Source organism: Lissotriton helveticus, chromosome 1_1 (genome assembly GCF_964261635.1).
Source record: "Lissotriton helveticus chromosome 1_1, aLisHel1.1, whole genome shotgun sequence".
NCBI lineage: Eukaryota > Metazoa > Chordata > Amphibia > Caudata > Salamandridae > Lissotriton > Lissotriton helveticus.
The window spans coordinates 478,778,254-478,800,490 of record NC_136057.1 but is presented as its reverse complement, the minus strand read 5'-3'; the positions used below and the strand labels follow the sequence as shown (position 1 = coordinate 478,800,490).

General features: G+C 42.5%; 1 protein-coding gene across 2 annotated transcripts in view; it reads left to right on the top strand.

Moving 5' to 3' along the window:
* The window catches only part of PTPRR (protein tyrosine phosphatase receptor type R), a 962,385-nt gene that overhangs the window by 299,918 nt on the left and 640,230 nt on the right, over positions 1 to 22,237 (top strand). The gene's annotated exons all lie outside the window — the stretch shown is intronic.

The window sequence follows — 22,237 nt, the reverse complement described above, 5'->3', positions numbered from 1 at the left end:
CACATTAGCAGCAGCATAAAAAACAAACATATGCAAATCCAATAGGTGACAGTTTTAAAAATTTGACATGTTAGCTTTGCCACTGCTTCTTCTTATTGGCAATCAAATGCAAGCATCAAGACAAGTGTTCATGAACGGCTGTCAATCTTTCGATAGGTTTTCTATGAAAGAAAACTCATTCCAAGATGGCTGCTGATGCACACGAATATATCATGGTGCAAGCAGATGTGTACCTCGTCGAATGTACGTTTACATGCGTCATCATCATGCATAGTGGCTATTTTTCATTTACCCTTCAAACATGGAGAATGACCATGTTTGATGAGTAAGTTAAAAGTGGAAAAAAGAAAAAGCAAGCACGAAGGGCGAAAAAGCAAAGCAAGTGGTCCAGGATCATTTTACAACTGCTAAGCCCACAAGACTAAATAAATAAAATAGTCATGGCTAGCCAGAATGGGAGTGGAACAGGATGCATAGAGGAGGGAAACGCCTATGGGTGCGTATGGTGAAAAAAGAGCAAAAAGGTGAAAGGGCAAGGAAATATATGTGATAGAGCACGGGCTCACCTGCTCAACATACTCACCTGGGCCCATATATCTATGTATATATTAAACAGGTAAACCTACACACTCTATTCAATTGGGATTTTTACCATTTGGATTTTTATACCATTTATTTTACCAATCCAAGTCACCGATACCTAACGTCCTAAAGGATCAAGGGAGTTAGAGAGAAATAGGTAGCAATAATAACATTTAGCATTTCATAAATAACCACAAACTCGGTAAAGGTTTAAAATCTTTATCTAGGTAAATCTTTGAAAGACTTATAAAACATGAAACTCAAATTAATTTCTTATTATGTTTTAGACTAATGCAGATTTAAAACATAACAATTGCAATAACTTGGAGTGAAATTGTCATTAAACATTTGAACAGAGGATGGGTAAGAGAAAAAGGAAAACAGTACAATGACAAACCCACACTTAATAGTTACCTATTTCGGTGTGATGACCAACCCTGGTCATAGGCTGAGACAAAGAAATTGGATCCCAAAGTACAGGTGCCAGCAGAAAAGAACAGGTGCAAGCCAGAATCAGGACAGGTTACGGACCAAATTGGATCAAGACAGGACCACCACAGGTTAAGACCAGCACCACAGTTAAAGTTTTAAACGCCAGCGTTGAAAAACCTCTCTGCAGCTAACAGTCGAACCCCCGATTGGGTCATCTATCTCCTTCCCAATAACCCCGATTGGATTATCAAATCTTATGACAGAGTGCTCTGCCAGCAACTTTGCTCTTGATCACCTATTGAGTGCGTTGGCTCAGTGACAGGTCAGCTATTTGGACAAGTCGGACAATCTAACTAACGAAGCCTACCGTAGTTATACCATTTTTCAGGTGAGTGTACCACTCCCAAATGTTGCAAATGTATAAATCCCACAGTTTTATTGGACAAGAACGAGGAGTGACCATCACACCATATTTTTCTAGAGGCAACTTGTCAATCATGTATTCATGACATCCCCTCCCATAACTTTATCAACCCATGTTCTTTTTATTCCTCCTGGTAATGAAATGTATCAAATGTTTTTTTTAATAAACAATTTTATCAATTCAGCTTCCTCTGTCAAGGCAAGAAGTTCATTCTTCTCCGCCTTCCATGTCTGTCTTGGCCATGATTCAAGGCTACAGCTTCTGTAACTTCAGGACTTTGTTGCGCAGTCGCAGTTTCTCCAAAGATGGAGTTCAGCAAAGCATTTAGGCCCATTCAGTTTATCATGTAAAAATAGAAAAGAACAGTTTTAGAGACACAGAATAAATGAATACACTGTATACCACTTCTTTCTACTCTACTCCCATTATTTTATTTTATACTATTGCGTTAGAGATTATGCGAAAAAGACAGCTTAGCAAGGCAGCGGTGCAAGCTTCTTGCACATTAGGACACTTAACGGCCATCTTAGTTCTATTGTGCAGAAGCAGAAGTTTTCCCTCCAAACATATCACGTGGGCATGACAGATGCAAGCGCAGTAGAAAATCCAGCGTAGCAGCCATTTTAGTGCAAGCAGATTATTGTTAGTAAAAGCACATTGACAAGCTTCCCCTAGATACCTAATATGTCGTATAATGCAATATTAATAAGACAAAAATGTTAATTAGTATATTAATGTTATTACGAGAGGGTTGAGTACAAGCAAGTTACTTAACGTGTAAAACCTTGCTCCATCATATGCACTTCCGCCATGGAATGCTAATTGCAAAAAATAATAAAATCCCCTCAAGTATGCCGTGGAAGCATACGACTCCTTAATAGGAAAGCCGTCAGACTAAAATGCTCCTAAATTGCAAAACAGAAGAATAGGTGGGAAAGCCATCAAATCAGGAGAAGACAACTGAGTTACATAATCAAGGAATTAAATAATGAGCAATAGGCTGCCTCTAGGGCCCTGTCCTTATGTAAGGTCACGTTGTGAGTTTCTTACTACATTGTAGAGAACCTCTGCAGCCCTGCTTCCTGCTTCTCTGCCTTGCTCTGTGTGCTCTGACCTGCTGCTGCCTTTGTCTCCAGTGATGTACAGACTGAGACGATTTTCTGATCAAAAGTGATTGTTTGCCATAAAGTACTTAGCTAACAAAGATCACTTCTTTTCCTTTGCTGCTAAGCTCTCAACTAACATTAGCAGCCTGCTTTGTACTTTAGTTTCTTCAGGCTTTAAACCAACTCCTGCAGGAACCTAGAGGCTAACTGTAATGTGTTTATAACCGTTTCCTACGCAATTGTTTATCTGTTTCCCTTGATTTGTACTAATGAGATGCACTTAAATCTTTCTAGGCCCTTACTAATCACCTTGGGGGAACAGTGGCACATTTTACAGCCCTAAAATGTGTTCTTAAGCCTTGTTTTAAAATGCTCTGTTGAATTTGTACGGATGAAATGTATTTTTTGTACAGGTTATAACTAACTGTACATTAAACTATCACCACTACAGAGTGAGAAGGAAGCACCACCACAGGATCTGGACAGTATTGAATCGATCACACAAGCATTGCAATGTTTTAGGGAAGTAGTTGTACAGCAGTAACACTATCATTAGTCCTGGGGCATTATTCATCCTGTCAAAAACCTGTGATGCACACCACATCCTGTCAAAAACCTTTGATGCAAACCAACACAGGAAGTATCATGACCACTGTGGAAAATAGTCAAGGTCTTTGAACCACTTCATCACAAGACCTTTTAATCATATGCTTTAACTAACTCTACTAACAAGTGTGACATTCTAGAAAAATGTGAACAGAATTACTGCCTCTAAAATGGCTATTTCTTAAAAGAAGCGTATTGAAGTTTGCATTAATTTCGTGATAGAGTGCAGAATTCGAAATGTCTGACGTCCTTATCATGACAGAAAAGGCACATTGGAGCTTTTGAAAAAGTATACAGCTGTTTTGCCAAGTCTCATAAAAGTGAAATAATATATTTTTTTATCATACTGACTTCTTCTGTTTCTGCGGGAGGTAAAAAAGAGATTGTACTATAATTACTTTACTGCTACTTGGGGCCCTATTACGATGTCGATTGGTAAGCCTCTGATCGCTCGTCGGAGGCTTACCAATTGACGTCGTTGGTTTACAATCAACTGCCGAATGATTATGTCGGTGGTCAGAATGTAAATCGGCTGATCAAACTGACTGGGTTCTGACAGGCTCAAGGAGCCCGTCGGCCAGTCAGTAGCCGCATATAATCCCTAACGGACCGCGTTTCCGCAGTCGAGATTATGATGTTGGTTTCCGACAGCCTTCCCATGTTGGCCTTTCTGACATGGAAAGGCTGTCGGAAAGTGACTTTGGTGGCCCCTAGTAGGGCCCCTTGCCCCCTGGCCTTATGTTTGAGGCATTGAGGCACCTATGGTCCCCCGTTCACACTTATGCACAGTGTGGCAGGCACCAAGAGGTGCAGGGATGTGCATTTTGGATCACAGCACAAGCTCCCATTGTGAAATGGACGTTTATCCTAATTGCGGTTTAGGGACCACCGACCGGAGGTCAAACGGTTCCGCATCTGCAAAGATGTCAGAGGGTGGAAACTCCGACCGACATCATAATGAGCCCCTTGATTGGTATTTTAGTAAATATATGCTAGAGGGAATATATTTGCCCTTGAGTGCAGAGTATTTGAACTCTTTCATCCTTTTGCGCCATAGCCTTTAATACATATAGGTCACATTACATGCCGCTTGTATTGACTTAGCAGCAGTTTTTTACGACTATAAAAAACATCTTCCTGCAGCTGGTAATTTGTATCTGCTGTCCACGTCTACCGTAATATGTGTAGGGAATTAGAAGAACATTAGTTGCAATAAAGAAATGAAGCAGAAAGATTTCAGTGATATGAGTTTTTAAAGGTCAATTTTCAAGCAGCGCAATGTTGACCTCAAATGGCACAGTAAAAATTCACCACAATCAAGACATCTGAAAAAGAAAGCTAGAAGTATATGTTAAAGCACAAAAAAAATCAGTTAGCTAGGATCTGCTGTTTTATGGTGACTGCAAGGAAGGTTAAATGTACAAACACTGCTTTTCAAAGTTGGCCTCAAAGAGATTCACTTCAAAGAAACACTGGAACAAGGCTAACCAGTTTCAAGGCAGCCCTGCTATGAAATCGCCCTGCTGTGTGTAGGGAGGTGAAGTAACATGGAGAGTAAGAGAGTATGGGACAAAGAAAATGCAGAAGCATATTTCGCTGAAAAAGGATGTAAACACATGCACACCCATTGAGTGAATAAGACTAAAGAAGAAAGTAGTTCCCTGAATTCAAGTGACACCACCAGTATAAGGATACAAGTCAACAAATCAGAGCACTCTGAGACTGTAATGCATCTGGGCATTACAAGCGCAAGAGTAGGAAGGAAAAGGATTGAATCAAGAGATGACAGAGACAGACAACAAAGACATTTAATCATGAGCACTGCTGACCCAACGCCCCTTCTATGTATATTAGAAACAATATGCCTGGCCGCCAGATAGCTTAAGTTATTTCTAGCTGAAACCTAATTTACTTTTTATTCTAATACTATGAACTAACAGATCAATGTTTGGTAAGCTTCGACAGCTCATAAGTTTCAGATTGGAATATACAATGAAAGTGTAAAACAAACAAACAGCAGCTATGAATTAGGCAAGATGCACTAACAGATCCATAAACCTTTTAGAGATTGCATGTTTATACACAGAGAACCAATCAACCCCATGGATCCCAGAGACCGTCATGGCAACTGGTTACTGGATAATCTTCAGTCACAGAAGCATGTGTTATGGAAGCCCCAGGTTGACCATAGCATTGTCTTACTCTAAACGGGAAACAATCACAAGGTCATTGATGTTTTTCTTTGGAGCAATGAGTAGAAGAGTAAAGACTTTTCACAAAATACTCAGGAACAGGAGAGGGAGAGGTTAGGCTTCTATGGTTGGAAAGTAAGTTACTGGTATTGGCTACCAAGCATCAGATAAAAGAGAGGAAATACCTCCCAGGATTAGAAATATCAGTCGCATTATGATTAACCTTGAGATTAATTAATTACAACCATTCTGCTATGTCCACCATGCAGCCCTCAAACCTTTGTTGTATAGGAGTAGCCTAGTCATGAACTCTAAAGATCATCTGAGCATCATCTGCATGGCAAAACAGTGGAAACCATTACCAGATCGGTTTGGCTAGATGGATTTTGGAGATATGAAATACAGTTGGAGTAAGGGCAAGCCCTGCAAGGCCCCGCATGTCATCTGTTGGAATCACAATGAAAAAGTCAGTGGGACACCACTTGCTCTCTTTGTGCAAGAAAATAACAAAGCTTCTCTAGATCTAGTTGTCCCTCTCTGGAATCAATAGAAATAGAGAGCAGGATAAAGTGGGATACTGTTTCAATAGTTGTAGACAGGTTGAGCAGGATCAGAGTGAAAGGACTTCCAGCATCAAAACTCATAAGAATGTAATCAGGAGATTACTCTGAATCTGTACTATGTGAGGGATGAAATCTCACTTGAACTACATCCAACGAATGGCGGTGTTCTCGATTGTGAATGAGATAAACATTGATTGTTGCTTTGGGAAATGGCAGCAGCAATATTGGCCATTAGTTTGAAAACCAAGCTGTATCTTTAGGTTGTTCAAAGTTCACTCAAGGATGGAGCTATATTCTTGTCCCCCAGTTTTACAGTTTTCATCACACAAGGGTCTAGTAGCAAACCTGAATTCGTGGGCTTTAGCTAACTTAAAGTTAAATTGATTTTTAAAAGATTAAAACATGTCAGATAAAGCAAGGCACATATCCGTAGGGAAAAGAGAAGACATGGCAATGAAAGAATCGGTACCTAAAAAAATGAGCAGATCTTTTTTATTTTCTCAATGTTGAGACGCTTTTCTTGAACAGTGGAATATTTATGTAACTGGGGTGTTGGGGGCAGTTTTTACAGGGTCTGGGAAATATCCAATGTGAGCTGAAAATGTGATGTAACAGCACAAAATCCTAGAATAGGAGTAACACACCTTTGTGTTCAGTCTTACATATCAGTATTGACAGTTTGTAAGAGTGCTGTACTTTATGTGTACTTGGCAAGCTAGAGACACGGTGGGCTGCTCATAATTGATCTTTTCCGAGGAATAGATATGTGCATTTGGAGATGGGGAACAGATACAAATCCGTCCTGTGGCAGGTAAGGCCTTAACCCAAACAAGGTAAGGCGCTCAAGATTTAAACTAAGGAAGAGTTGTAAAGAGAACTTTAAAGAAAGCCGAGCAGGAATTAGCAAGAGGTTGCATTGAGTGGCATTTGTACAAGAGTGAGTTCATCCTCACTTGCAGCAAAGATACTACAGCTGCTTGATTGCTGAGAGATGGTAATGTTAAACGTGATCCTAAACCTGAGGTACTTCTTAAAGAGGAAGGTTTATACATCTAAAAGGAAGCTGATGAACAGCAAGACACAGTGAAGCTCCTTTTGGTAAAAGCTCCAGGTTTACAGAGAAAGATTGTGTGAGAGTGTAAAATAGCATGAACTGAATTACAGCTCCTTCTTGCTAACATGGAGCCCCAAAACCCAAGGATCAGTTCAGTTTGTTAGAGTTTCTGGTTATATAATGGTGGCAAAAGGCTTCAAGTGAAACTACAGTCATCACTGATCCTTTTCGACTGCTCGGCAGAAACAAAGGGAGAGGAGAGATTGTAGCATGCAAGCAATCAAAGCAAGAATCATATGAATGATATTTTTGTCAAAGGTGAGATTAGTGGTCATGAGGTAATTAGGCAGTGCCTGCTTTTAAGAAGAGATGCACAGTACAAGTGTTTGTCAACTGTGCTATTAAAGTCTACAGATTAAGGCTGTCATTACTTAAACAAAGAAACTATGCAATGCAAATGAATGCCACCTCCTTCCACCAGAAATGGGGTGATACAATATTATATTACAATGCTAGTTGATGAAGTAGAAACACCCTTAAGGGAGAGTAGATTGTTTTGATGTAGAAACACCCTTAAGTAAGAGTAGATGATTTTGATGGTCTTGTATATATTTTACATATTATAGAGCGCAAATCTAGTAAACCTAGCTGTTGAGCAACATAGTATGTATGTGTGGCAGGAATACAATAGCATGGTGGCATCACAGGTGAGGTGTGGATGCCCATTATTCAGATGTATGTGATGCAGCTGTTTCACGATGATGAAGTGCTGCTTTAGTCTGACTAGAGTCTTGAGATATGTGCACAAGTGTGTTAACCAGAGACCCATAGGTGCCGATTACGATCTTGTCCGGAAAACAGTCCGACTTAATCGTTTCCATAATGTTTTCCGAATGACTCGGATTGGGGGAGTCCGACCCAGCGATTTGGATGTGTCCAGATGCTTCCGGTTACGATTTGGTCAGACTGCCATTGACTTCAATGGGAGCCTGTGGTCCAAACGACAACACAGGCCCCCATTGAAGAATGGGGTGGCTGGGGGAAATCGGGCACACTGTGGCAGGTACCCCATGGTCCCTGCCACACTGTGCATGGTTGGAAAGAGGGGAGCCATGGGTACCTCCACAGGTCTGATTAGGAGAGCCCCGGCTTCCAAAGACAGATACCGACAGCCGTTTCGTTTAGGGAAACTGAATCGGAATGGCTGTCCAAATCAGTCATCGGAAACCGAGTCCATAGATCTGTACAATTTGACTCCGAAAGGCTCGACCTGTCCAAATGCCTTTCGGACCTGAATCCGATTAGGAGACCTTCCAAACGGGATAGTAATCGGCCCCATAGTATGTGCGTGCGTGCGTGTGTGTGGATGTGTGTGCATGAGAGAGACGGATATGCATCCACTCCTGGGGATCTTGCCATCTCCAATGCAATGGACTTTACAGGCCCCATACCTGAGGGAGTACATTATATTGCCCCCCTGCACTTCGTAGAGACCACCTCAGCAGAACAGGAATTCAATACAATATTGGCCCTGACAAGGGATTTCCACCAGATGGAAAAATATGCATTTTGACTCAATGGGCAAATTGATCATACCTGAGGAAAATGAGCTGCTTACCTGAGCAAAATGAGCTGCCTTACCGGAGCAAAATGAGCTGCTACCTGAGCAAAATGAGCTGCTACCTGAGCAAAATGAGCTGCTACTTGAGCAAAATGACCTAGTGGCCGAGCAAAATGAGCTGCATCCCTGAGCAAAATGAGCTGCAAGTTAATGACTAATTCAACATCTTTTGTCTTTTTAATGTGTTCTTAATATACGTGGGACTTTGGGTTGTCGACCATCTGCTGTCTTTTAGCATTTGCAATTTAAAGTTCTTATATGGCTATTAGCCAAAGTCATGCATTGGTTAAATTAATCGAAATGTGTGCTGCTTACATTACGGGATTGTTTACTTATGAACTGGATAATGTGCAATATTTCTGCAAGAATGTATTTCTTGGAAATAGAGTCTTTTTGCTTTGACTCACTTGGCACTAAACATTATGCAATGGAAGCTTAGATGTTTGTAGAAGAAAATTCACAGAAGCTCTATGTATATGTTAAAGAGTGTGGCATATATTCAGTTGTGGAACACTCTGTGTGTTGTAGATAGTGGGTGCTACCATGAAAGAAATTATTGATTTAGGATACATTATTCAAGTTTGATGTGTAACAATCAAAGCCCAAATCTACTAGGGCAGGTGACTTCCCACTTCAAGGATTATCACAAACCTTATCAGGGTGAGCCCTTAAAGTCATTAAATTAATCTAAGCTCAACCCCTTGGTGGCTATGGCACAAAGAATACAGTTGTACCCTATGGTAATGTGTAACATATTTAAGCAGTATCCTAACAGTACTAAACTCAAAATGTAAAAAAATCCCACACCGAATGAGAAAAATAGAATAAAATGTCATAAACAAAGTGACACTAAAATGACAACTCCAATAAGGGGAACTACATTTGTGAATTGTTAGAGTAGGAATTGCACCAAGCAGCATAAAGCGCCAATGACATTCAGTGGTCACAGTAGACCGGGATGGAGGCACAATACGGGACTGATCGGGATGGAGTGCGGATCAGATGCACCAACCAGGTTTGCCCTGGTCAAATATTTCACCTTCTGGCTTTAGACCTTTAAGGCTCAATTCACCACAGGCATTAACTTCTAAAGCCCCCAGGACAGGATGGGAGGCACTTAGAGACTCGCAAGTTGCCAGACAGCAGCCAACAGCAGGGTCCAGTCCAGATCTAGTTGCCACTGATCAGCTGGACTGTTGCAGGAAAGACGTCCTGTAACTTGTATCCTTGTAGCTTGAATTTCAGTTCAGCCTTTTTACCCCTGGAGGCCACTTCTTTGTCCAGACTACAAGAGAGAGCAGGTCCAGTCCTTCAGAGCTCTTCTCGGGTCACAGACTGCAGGTTCAGTCTTCTTCTAATCTTCTTCAGGTTCAGAAGTTTTCTGAAGTGTATGCCAGGATATTTCACATTTATGCCTGACAAGAGCTAATGGATAGGAATGACTCCTTAGCATGCCCTAACCAATGGAGGAGTAAAAGTTCCCGTGTCCAACTATTCCCTCTTTGGGCCTTTTTAGGATGGCAAACGTTTTCGGCCAAACTCAACATGTACTCTAGGGGTTGGGTGTGTGCAGGGAATTTAACATGGTAATTCTTGTGTCTTCCCACATTTAGCACTAAAATCCAGTTTGAGGGAACCACTGTACCCACAAGAAACCCAGAGACAGAAGTCTGGAAGAACAAAAGTTGGGGTTTCCAGCAACCAGGCAGTAGATATACAATAATTGTCTTGGCATCCTGTGTCCCTTACATTCAAATGTGCCGCCACAGTTACGTGTAAAAAGTGGCAACATAAGTCTGGTAGGACAAAGCAAGGTTCATCAGCAACCAGACAGTTGACACAAAAAGTGTCTCACCATACTGTTCACTGCCTTTCAAGTGTGCCCCAATGTGTTATATGTAAACTCAGCAAAACCAAAGGGGATGATGGACGGAGTGTTGAACATTGCAAGCACTCACTCCCAGTCAACTGATCTTGGTTTAATCCATCATCATTCGTTAGCTCACTCCGCCACCCCAGTTCAGACATGGCCATATGCAAAACAATCAGATACCCTGTGCCTCATGGGAACAGTCCAGCCCAAACTGCCAAGCCATGTCTTCCCTGGACTGGAAACAAGCATCCTGGGACCGGTTTCTGGCTATTCAGCCGCCATCAGCCAGGCTAGCTTGAATCCAGTGGCAAAGGGAGCAAGGGACCCACGTCTGGGCATACCCTGCCAACTTAGGGCGAATGAAGCAAAACCAAAGGGGATGATGGATCGAGTGTTGAACATTGCAAGCACTCACCCCCAGTCAACTGATCTGGGTTAAATCCATCATCATTCTTTAGCTCACTCCGCCACCCCAGTTCCGACATTTTCATTTGCAAATCAGTCTGACCCTGTGCCTCATGGGAACAGTCTATCCCAAACTACCAAGCTATGTCGTCCCTGGACCTGGAAACAAGCAACCTGGGACCGGTTTCTGGCTAATCAGCCATCATCAGCCAGGCTAGCTTGAATCCAGTGGCAAAGTGAGCAAGGGACCGACGTCTGGGCATACCCGGCAATTTAGGGCGAACAAAGCAAAACCAAAGGGGATGATGAATGACATTGTACTGCATTCTGTCCATCCACTGTTGTTTTTGCATATGCAAACTCAGCAGACCCGTCAAGTGAAATTTGAACATGTAATGTCAAAAAAGATGCTCACAGTCCCTACCCTGCAGATTCATTGACTTTCAAAGGAGTCATCTCTGCCCATTCAAGTCATCCTATTATTTTTGCTCCTGGAAAGAAATCTTCTGTTTTCACACCTATTCAAATGCTAACCCCTGGCTCGGAGAAGTTTGGGAGCAAATGCAAATTAGCCTCCAGGAACATCAGGCAGGAAAAAGTAATGTCAAATTTCACTGTTTACACCGCCACAATCAGGCTACAATGGTTTCGCTGCAGCCATGTTTGCATTGTCACTGAAGACAAGCTAAATATACCCATTAGGAGTATGCCTCTTTGACCATGGTGACGGGGGGCACAGGCGCTTTACTACTGGTTAGCAGGTTTAAAATGCAGAGTTCTAAAGCTAGCAAAAATATAGCGTCCAGCAAAAGGCAAAATATACAGGGTGAACACTCAGAGAAAGCAGGTTTTCTACACAGACAGTGTAAAAGCACTTCATATTTGGAAAGAGAGTTGGCAGTATTGCCTCTTCTCAATCTATTAAGGAGAGTACATCATCTAGGATTGTGATGTAGGCCGTCTAAGTGCTGCAGGAACACCTGACCCATGATTGGAAAAATTGTTGAATGTTGCCCATTTATAGTCAATTAGGTATACCTGATGCACTTTCCTATTGTGTGGTCATTCCAGGGGCAGGGCAGCGTGGAGTTCATCTGCAACAGAAGGATGAAGAAAGATGTTTTAAACTTTTTTCTCTATGGGGATTGTGGATGGGGTATATAACTAGGTTGAAGATGTTCTGAGGAAAAGTAGAATCGAGTTCTTGGGCATAATGGTTTAATTAATCTTTGGCTGTAGTTTCTGCATGGTGAGCTGCACTTCCACGTGGTGTTGCTGCTGAGTTCAGATCATGCGCCAGTGAAGAAAGCTCTTCCCCCGCAGCTCACATTTGTGGATGAGTGAAACGTGACACTCAAAAAAAATATTGGTCAATATGTTTATGACTCCATATTTTGTGATGATATAGCCGACTGTTTTGCACATAAAATGTAATCTGAAATATCTGGGTGACATGACAGAGGAATAATTTATGTAAATGGGGTTGGCTAAACACATTTTTTATCATGAATTTTGAAAAGTTAGTCACACTTGTATTTCTGGAAATGCTGAAACAGTACATGGCAGCCCAACCCAAAACACTCTTTCTGCACATGTACACCATCTTAATAATTTGGAGGGCATTTTGCATTACACACCAAATGTCTGTAAATGTGTAACATAATGTTTAGCATATTGAATAGAAGCTGTAAAAAATCTTAATTTCCTCCCTTCATTAAATATTCATTTGCCTCTGCAGTGTCCTACTGCGGAGGCGTGCAATCAAGCAATGGTTTATCTGCTGTTATCACGGATGTGATATTATTAGAAGAAACATAATATTGAATAGGAAAAATCAAAAGAAGTTTAGTCCACAAAGAGGGAATGCGTGCCATGTCTTTCCACTTAGAGAAACAATTGAGGTAACTCGAACTTAAGTGAAGAAACACACATGGGAGCGCGGGTCGATGATAAATGCTTCGCGCCTGCCCTTGAAAGGTTTGTGTTGGCTGTTCGAAGATGCACACTCTTAATTATATTGTAGGCAGTATGGATCACCTTGCTAATGCTTCCTGCATTAGCCAGTTATTGTCTTCGTCTGATGGTGGATGGAATCCCTGGTGGCAAATTATATGTATGTATACGTGTCCACTTTTCCTGGCACTAGTGAAACGCGGCTCTAACGAGCATATATGAAGTAGGGTACCTAAAAGCATAAACGTATACCATATAGATATTTATTCTAGCTCAAGGGCACTCCTTTTACCTTGGGCTCAACATTGCCACCATGGCAATGAGCTGACGCTATTGGCAGCAGCTCAGAAGAATGCAATACTCTTCTAACCATGTTAAAGGAGAGGCCTCGGCGAAGGATGCTGTCGCAACTATGTAAGATGTTTGGGCAAAGCAGATGCATGTCGAATATAAATGATGAGAATTACAGAGAAGAGAAAACTATATACAGTTGCCCATGCTCGACACTCCATAGGCATGTTACCTTCGTGTATCCTAGTGGAAGAATACTCCAGAAACTCAGCCCCGGTGTGGGGTTTTGTTGGGCAGCACTACTATCACATTTACAGGCTTTGGTGAAGAGTAAAAAAAAAAATGTTTTCATAGAACCTGATGTGAAATGAGCCTCATTTATTCATTGATCATCATGTCAGGGAGTAATAACAAATATGATTCTTATTGTCAATTCAGTTCCAGAGATGTTTATATAATAGCCCCAATGCATTTCCAGGTGACTGTCCTTCGTCTGGGGGAGGAACGCGTTTTCAATCAAATTCTGTAGAGTAAATCAAGGGGGCTTACAATTAACAATTAACACAAAGAGTGTATCTGATAAGCATCTCATAAATGCGGAGGAAGCAAGATGAACCAAGAAAGCTGCACCAGGTCCCTCTAAAAGCAAGAAACATGTAATCACCTAGAATCTCTAACCCATATGGAATTCACTTGAGAAGGGGAAAGAATAGAATAAGTATAGTAAAGACATCGAAAAGTGTGCTGCGGGTCTGTGAAGAAAAAACCATGAACAAAATGGATTATGTTTGTAGTGTCTTAAGACTATGTGATTTGGGAGTCCGCGGTTCTGGGCGGACTCAATGAACATATTACAAAAACCTTTGGGCGGTGTTAAGGTGTGGTTGCTACAGGTTATGAGATAATGAGAACATTCAGTTTGGCTGTTGTATGCTGTTGAATAAAGAAGTCGGTTATGTGTTCTTTTTGCACGCTCCAGTGCTCGGGAGTATGCTACAACTGGCACCGAGTGCAGGATCTGCGCCCTGAAGAAACTAGACTGCTCTCCATGAAAGTGATAACGCGGGATTTCTGGTCTATTGTTATCTTACCAGATCCCAGCTCAGGTCGACTGAATCGTTGGTAACTGTCATTGAGTAAAAGGCAATCCACTACTAGGTTAATCAAGAAAGAACTTACACCACTCTAAAGAACCACTTACCACTGGAAAAGGTTAAAAAGTTTAATTTAAAGCCAAAAGTATCTGGAGATAAAAACATCTCAGAATAAGGTTCAAAAGATATACAGGTATCAATATAAAAAGGAACTCTCTGAATGCTCTCAATCGACAAAAGGAAATTATCAAAAATATCTCAAATACCATTAGAGTTGCAAGAATCGCTGTGAGTTGCAACTTGAGAGTCATTTACAGAAAAGAAAAATACAGGTTAGTCTGTCCCTACACTAGACTAAGTGACATCCCTACTTAACAAGATCTTTACCTAAAAAGGTGTCAGCAGTGGTGACTTCCAAAGAAGATCACACACTTCCCTTAGTCTTTGTCTCAAAGGCGAAGTCTTTCAGTTCTCTATCTGCCTACCCATCCGCTCTCTTAGGCTCCTCAAATCATCTGCTCTAACTCCACCCCGGGGTGCTATCCCTAATACAAAATCACATTTCCAATAGGAACGCCCCTTAAGACGCCTCTCACGTGGTGCAGTTTCGAGCGGCAAATTCCGTGCTGGTGCTCCTCGGGACTCTTCATTAAAGTTGACCTTGCTTCCCAGGCTTCTCTTCGACCAGGCGGTACCCCCTAAAATTCCTGAAGACTCCGACAGGCCTGTGCCTGGCACCTCTGAACAAGGGCCTATTCATTATTTCAGATTTAAGTTCCCCTTGCACCTGCAAACAGACACTCTCTCGGTAGGCCCCAAATTCCAGCATCTACCATATCTAGAAGTCATAAAACATCTTGGACAGACCTATCGTTCGTGCTCTGTGCGACCTCTCCTTAACGAGCTCATGCAGATCAAAGAAGCGACTTTATCTATTCAGGCCTACTAGAATTACATGAAACGGGCCTCTGCAATATGCACATTAAATTTCTTTGTTTAAACAGTATTTTAACTAACACACATTACTAAAATATAACACATCTATTTAAAACATACTTCAATTCCATGGTTAATAATACTTTGCAGTAAAATGACATTAGAATCCAAGTCACTAAAAGTGTAGCAGCATCTTTCATTTCTTGTGAAATGCCATGTGGCCTACACATTTTCATGGTTTGCAGAATTACATTTCGTTTCACTTAGTCATCTAACGTGTGACTCCAACATCATTTTAACATTTCTACAACCTCTACATTAGTTTTTCACACTTATATATGCATCTATTCTAATTAAACACTCATATATTTTCTCTATATAAGTTGACACTCTTGTATATTCCACACTAAACTAATACTACGTGCTTGTAAATATGGTGCACTTCTACATTTTCAGATTTGTGCTCTCTCAATCCCCCCTTTGATGACTTACAGTAGTCATCATCATCACAACACCCTCTCTAAGGTACAAAGTATCAAACTGAAGTCGTTGCAATCTTCCCTCGTTTCATCTCGTCTAGAGCCCTCAGACTCCGGTACTGATTCTCCTGCATCGCAGCTAATCTCCTCCCCTGCTCTCGCATAGATCTTTGCAACCTGTTTGCTCTATACCATTTGTACAGTTTCACCAATCCCCACAAAGAGATTATACAAATCACTATTATGATGATAGGTTTCAATATGTACCAAATGATATTCTTTCCCAGGTTGGCAAACCAACCTCCAACTTTACCCATTCCTTGACCTACCTTTTCCCACACTGTTACCTTAGTCAAATCTTCTATCTCATTATGTATTTCAGTAATGTTTCGAATGTACTTTTCAAGCGGTTTTGAATTGTCTGGAATGTAAGTGCAACATTCCTGGACCTTCAAAGCCTTACAGACTCCGCCCTCTTTGGCCAACAGAACGTCAAGAGCAAGTCGGTTCTAAAGAACCATTGCCCTTATCGATTGCATCTCTCCCTCCACCAGCATTAAAGATCTAGCAGTACTGGCGGACAACCTATCTACAACTGTTGCCAATCTTCTTATCTTAACATCATTTAGTGCTATCCCTAAAATAGGAAACATAGCACCAAACACATCTCCAATTACCTCCTCAGCGCTTACATCCCTTCTTCCTCTAGCTGATGTTTCTCTCTTTTTGGTTTCTAAGTCCTCAGCATGGTATATTTTGGGGAAGACAATTGCCAAATAACATGATCCATACCAATTATCTGGTAGTTTCACGTATGCATTTCTTCCACAGACAAAATACACATTCGGGATCACCTGCCTTTCCTTCAGGAAATCCTTAGAATAGTACTCTAATTGGAAAGCATGTTCACAATGAACTTCTCCTACAAACACATTCTCATAATATGTTTGACTTCTGTGTATACATAGCTCTCCCCGTTTCTCCCGGTCTAAAGCTATTGGACCACTGCTACCCTTTCTTTGGTGTTCTCTTTCTTCCCGGGTCCAATCTGTTTTCCATTGTCCTGAAGCTTTCAGGATCTTTTGTCTCCTATATCGATCATCCACCTGCCCTATAAACTTTTTCTCAATTTCTGACACTTTACAAGTCAAATTATTTCTTCGGGCATGTGAAGTATCTAATGTTTTCCATGGAATGAAAAATTTCTGTAACCTGTCCTCACTCTTATAATAATCCCACTTGTTTAGATGTTTATAATTCGGCACCTCTGGCAGTACCGATTCAAAGTTAAAAAAATAATACTCAAACCCCTCTCGTTCATAAAATATGCTCAGCAACAAACTACATGAGATTCCATAGGTCAATGGAAGATGATGGTATCTGATGCCTTCATCTACAGAAGCTGGCAACTGCATACAGACATAGCAGTTCTTCGCCTCCATGACATCAATATATTCATAAAGCAATTTGGCATAAGCATTCGTTTTAAAATTCCCCTGTGACTCATCTGCATGTAATCTTTTTATTTCAGCATCTAATAAAGTTTTCTCTTTCGCTGTATTTTCCCCCTGTTTACCAATCATAGGAGGCTTCTGTGTTGGTACACTTTTTGCTTCTTTTTCTATTTTCACGTCATTTTCATGTCCCACTATATATGATACAGTAACTACTAAAACTATAAGAGAAATCACTACCCCTAAAAGTGTGCCTATTATGCATTTTGCCCTGCGGTTCGGGTTGCCAGCCTCCATGGTCTCAAAACAGTGTAGTTCTGGTTTTCTTTCACGGCACAAGTCTCTTTGCTTTGCTTCTCCAATCTTTCGAACCACACCTCCTGGAAACTGAAAAATCCCCTCCGCAGAAACAGTCTCTGAGTTCTGTAGCAATAGGCAACCCTAGCCCTTCTCCATCCACTAAAAGGGAAGTCCCTAATTCTTTCTTCGTCCACTCGGCGCTAGGTTGTCTTTTCAATCAATATTTACAAAGTTCTTTACAAAGTCTTTAATAGTCCGAAACTATGCGTGTTCCCAGAGCTTCCACCACTAACTCAATTATTTCCATACGAAGAAGGACTCCCTCCAGTATTGGACACCTTGAACAGCAACACGGAAATTCAACAGTCTCAAAGATCAATTTTCTTATTCCGCTCAGGAGAGGAGGATAGACGATGTTGAGTGTCAGCAGTCTTTCGACCTCCAATCCTGGTAACAGGAACCTTACTTCCACTGTGATGATCGGGTCAGTTCTGGTCAGGGTCACTTCCCTCACCCTCCCAGTTCTGCGTCCCGCTGAGGACATCTGTAGAGAGGTAGGTCCACTCAGGAGTAGCGTATCTTCTGCAAGGCACTCGCACCCTCCTTGATCTTTTCGGACCTTCCTGCTCTTGTCCTGGTGCACTTTCTTCTGGATCTGAGTCTTCGGATATAGGAGCAAGAGTTTCCTCTCGAGCTGGCTTCAAGCTTGGCCTCCTTTTTCTTTCAGGCCAGGTAGCCGCTCCACGCCTTGTTCTCCTATTTCTTGTCCGTTCACTCAGTTCTTGATCACTCTGAACTTGCTCTGTCTCTGAGTTGGTTTCACAACAGCTTTCTCCTTCAGTGGCAATTTCAGTTTCACTGCCGTCCTGTTTTCCTTCCTCTTCTGGATCTGTGACACTCCCAACTTCTTCAGACACTCCCACAGCTTGACTGATCCCCTCTTGTGCTTCTTCCTCCACCACTGGATTTTCGTCTGCGAGAGGAGCTGTTTCTTCCAGGGGTGCTGGAACTCTTCGAGTATGGGAAGCGTTGATCCAATTTGGCAGTCCTCCGCACTTCACGGCGGTGTTAGTGATTAGGACTATCTGGAAAGGCCCCTTCCAGCGCACGTCCAAGCAGTTCTTCCGGACGTGCTTCTTCACCAGCACCCAGTCCCCTGGGCTTAGGTCGTGGCACTGATTTCTTGAAGCTGGAACTTCTGCGGCCTGTACCTAAAGGGACACAGAATGAATGGCGTCAGATAACCCCTTGCAGTAATCCAGGATCAGGTCATCTGTAATATTCAGTAATGCAGCTGTGGGGATAGTTGGAAGTCTCATTGCCCTCCCCATCAACACCTCATGTGGAGAGAGACCTGTCCTCCTGTCGGGTGTGCTACGCATGCTCATAAGGACCAAAGGAAGAGCATCAGGCCAACTTAGGGAAGTTGATGAACACACTTTAGCAATTCGACATTTCAACGTCCCATTTATCTGTTCCACGATACCTGAGGCCTCTGGTCGATAGCTACAATGCAATTTCTGATCAATGTTCAATGCAGAGCAAAGCATCTTCACAACTTCGCTGTTAAAATGTGTCCCTCTGTCCGATTCCAGAGAGGCAGGCACCCCGAAGCGCGGTATCAACTCTCTAAGCAACAATTTTGCTACTGTGAGTGTATCGCACCTGCGTGTAGGGTACGCTTCAACCCATCTGGAAAATATGCATACTACCACCAGAACATACCTAAGGCGGTTGACCCTTGGCATTTCATTAAAATCTAATTGCATTCTGTTGAAAGGCCCCCCAGACCTCCCAATGTGACTCAGTGTAACTGGTGTTCTTTTCCCTATGTTCAACTGTTGACAAGTGACACATCGCTTACACACTGCTTCTGCTGCAATCCTAAACTTTGGGCAATACCAAGTCTGCCTGAACACCCTCAGCATGGCATCCCTTCCCAAATGCACTGGACCATGTATCTGTCGTGCCATTGGGCTCGCTAGCTCCTCAGGTAACACAGCCCTTCCATCTGCTGAAATCCAAAAATCCATTTCGCTTCTCACACACCCTGCTGTTTCCCACGCCTGCTTCTCAGATTCAGGTGCATTGTCTTGCATTTGTTTCAAATCTTCCCAAGTATCGACTGTTTCTAACATCATGCTCAATTCTGTCCTTTCCTGAGCCCCGCTTACTTCCACCTCCGTGAAAGAGTAATCATGCTCCGCACAATAGCGGGCAACTTCATCTGCATCTCTGTTTCCCTGTGACACAAAATCCGAATTTTTCGTATGAGCTACACACTTTACAACTGCTATTGCAGCTGGACCCTGTAATGCTTCTAACAACAGCCGCACAAATTCTCCATTTCTGATTGGCGAACCAGAGGAGGTCATGTAACCCCTCTGAGACCACAATTGCCCGAAATCATGAACTACACCGAAACCATATTGGCTATCAGTATAGATGGTGACTCTAATTTTGCTACCTGCTATACAGGCACGGGTCAATGCAACAATTTCTGCTACCTGAGCGGAGTGTACTCCTTCCAGGCAAGCGGCTTCCACAACTCCAGTAATGGTGCAAACAGCATAAGCTGCTCTCAACCGACCAGTATCGTCTCTTAAACATGAACCATCGACAAAGTAAATTTGATCGGGGTCGATCAATGGTTCATCCACAATATCTGGTCTGGGCTTCGTGCATAGTTCAGTCACATCAAGGCAATCGTGATCTTCACAGTCTTCGCTTTCTATGTCATTAGGAAGTGGCATCAGAGTAGCAGGATTTAAGACAGAGCACCTCTTAAGGGTCACGTTCTCTGCAGCAAGAATAACTTGCTCATAGCGCGTGAGCCTACTGTTGGTCAAGTGCTGGGTCTTGGTCCTGGTCATTAACAGTTCCACAGAATGAGGTACATACACCACTAACTGGTGTCCCATCACTATGCTTTCACAACGCTCAATGCTGACACCTGTTGCAGCAACGGATTTGAGACATCCGGGCAACGCTGCGGCTACTGGATCTAAAGTAGCCGAAAAGTATGCAACTGGTCTACGGGCATTCCCATGTACTTGCACTAAGACTGACAAAGCACAGCCCTCCCTTTCGCAGCAATAGAGGGAAAATGGCTTTTCATAATCCGGCATCCCCAGAGCCGGAGCACGACACAAGTCATCTCTCAGCTGTAGGAACGCCATCAAGCACTCGTTGTCCCATGGTACCGGATCACTCACCTCCTTGTGCGTCAGTTTCTGTAAGGGTTTTGCTTTCAGTGAAAAGTTAGCTATCCACTGTCGGCAATAACCAACCATTCCTAGAAACATCCTGACTTCTCTCTGTGTTGTAGGCGAGTTCATCTTCATGATTGCCTCTATTCTATCTGGTGACACCTTACGCTTTCCCTTTTCTATCCGATGACCCAAGTACTGTACTTCTGTCAGACAGTACTGCAATTTACTCGGAGATACCTTGTGTCCATTTTCAGCTAAATGGTTCAGCAAGGCGATGGTGTCTTCCTTGCAAGCCTCTTCTGTTCCTGACGCAACAAGTAGGTCGTCTATGTACTGGACCAGAACCGAATTCTGGGGCAGTACCAGACTTTCAAGATTCTTTTTCAGTAACTGATTAAAGATTGATGGGCTATCTGTGAACCCTTGTGGGATTCTACACCATGTTAAGACGCGATTCTCCATTTTAAACGCGAAAAGATACTGGCTCTCTTCGTCTAATGGGATTGAAAAGAAAGCCTGACAAAGATCTATCACTGTGAACCACTCAGCTTGGAATGGTATCTGAAACAGTATTACTGATGGATTCGGTACCACTGGACAACATGAAACAACAATGTTATTAATCTTTCGTAGGTCCTGTACTATTCTAAATTTCCCACTAGGTTTCTGCAAACCCATAATCGGGGAGTTGCATGGACTTCCCACGATTTCTTTCAGTATTCCCTGTTTAATCATGGAGTCGATCACGGGCTTTATTCCTGCAATCGTCTCTTGGGACAGCTTGTATTGTGGCGTTCTTGGATAATCAACATTTGGTTTCACTATGATCTTCACTGGCTCTACCCCTTTGACCAATCCTATCTCTTCTCCTGTAAAATCCCATACTTCTGATGATACTGCCTCGCGTAAGTCCCAAGGAAGATCCTCCACAGTTAGAGTAGGATACAGTTCTATGCATGTTCTGGAGTTCACAATTTTGAAGGTAGCATCATCATCTGTCGTTTCTACCTCTACTCCCTGAGGCGTGCAGTATATGGTACAATTTAGTTTGCACAATAAGTCCCTTCCTAACAAACACACAGGACTTGAATCACATACTACAAATTGATGTTCATTCATATAATTTCCGATCTTTACTGACACTGGTTCCGTCAAAGGGCTAGTCATTCTCTTGTTTGCGACTCCTACTACCTGAATTGTTTCCCCCGACATTGGTAGATCCGGAACCACTGCTGACCTCAAAGTTGATCGAGTAGCTCCAGTATCCACCAAGAATGTCATAGGACACCCTGCCACTTCAGCCTCAACAAACGGTCCTCTTTGATCCACTTCCAGAACTGCCCCGAGGGTACAGTCCTCTTCTTTGCTTACACGTTGGCCAGTCAATGGATCAATGTAATAACTTTTTTCCTCGTCTATGAAAAGAGGCATTTGTCTAAAAACCTTTCCCCCGGTCGAAATCTTTGGTGGCTGCGGAAACTGAGCTCGTGGAGCCGAAGTCCCCCCTTTGGCCACCTTGATTCTTGGCACTGGTACCCCTTGAACTGGAACCTCTGGAACCTCTTTCTCTTGCTCTAGTTCCCCATTCTCAGGGTTATAGGGACACTCGCGTCTCCAATGCCCCACCTGCTGACACTGGTGGCACTTTGTCGTTTTCTTT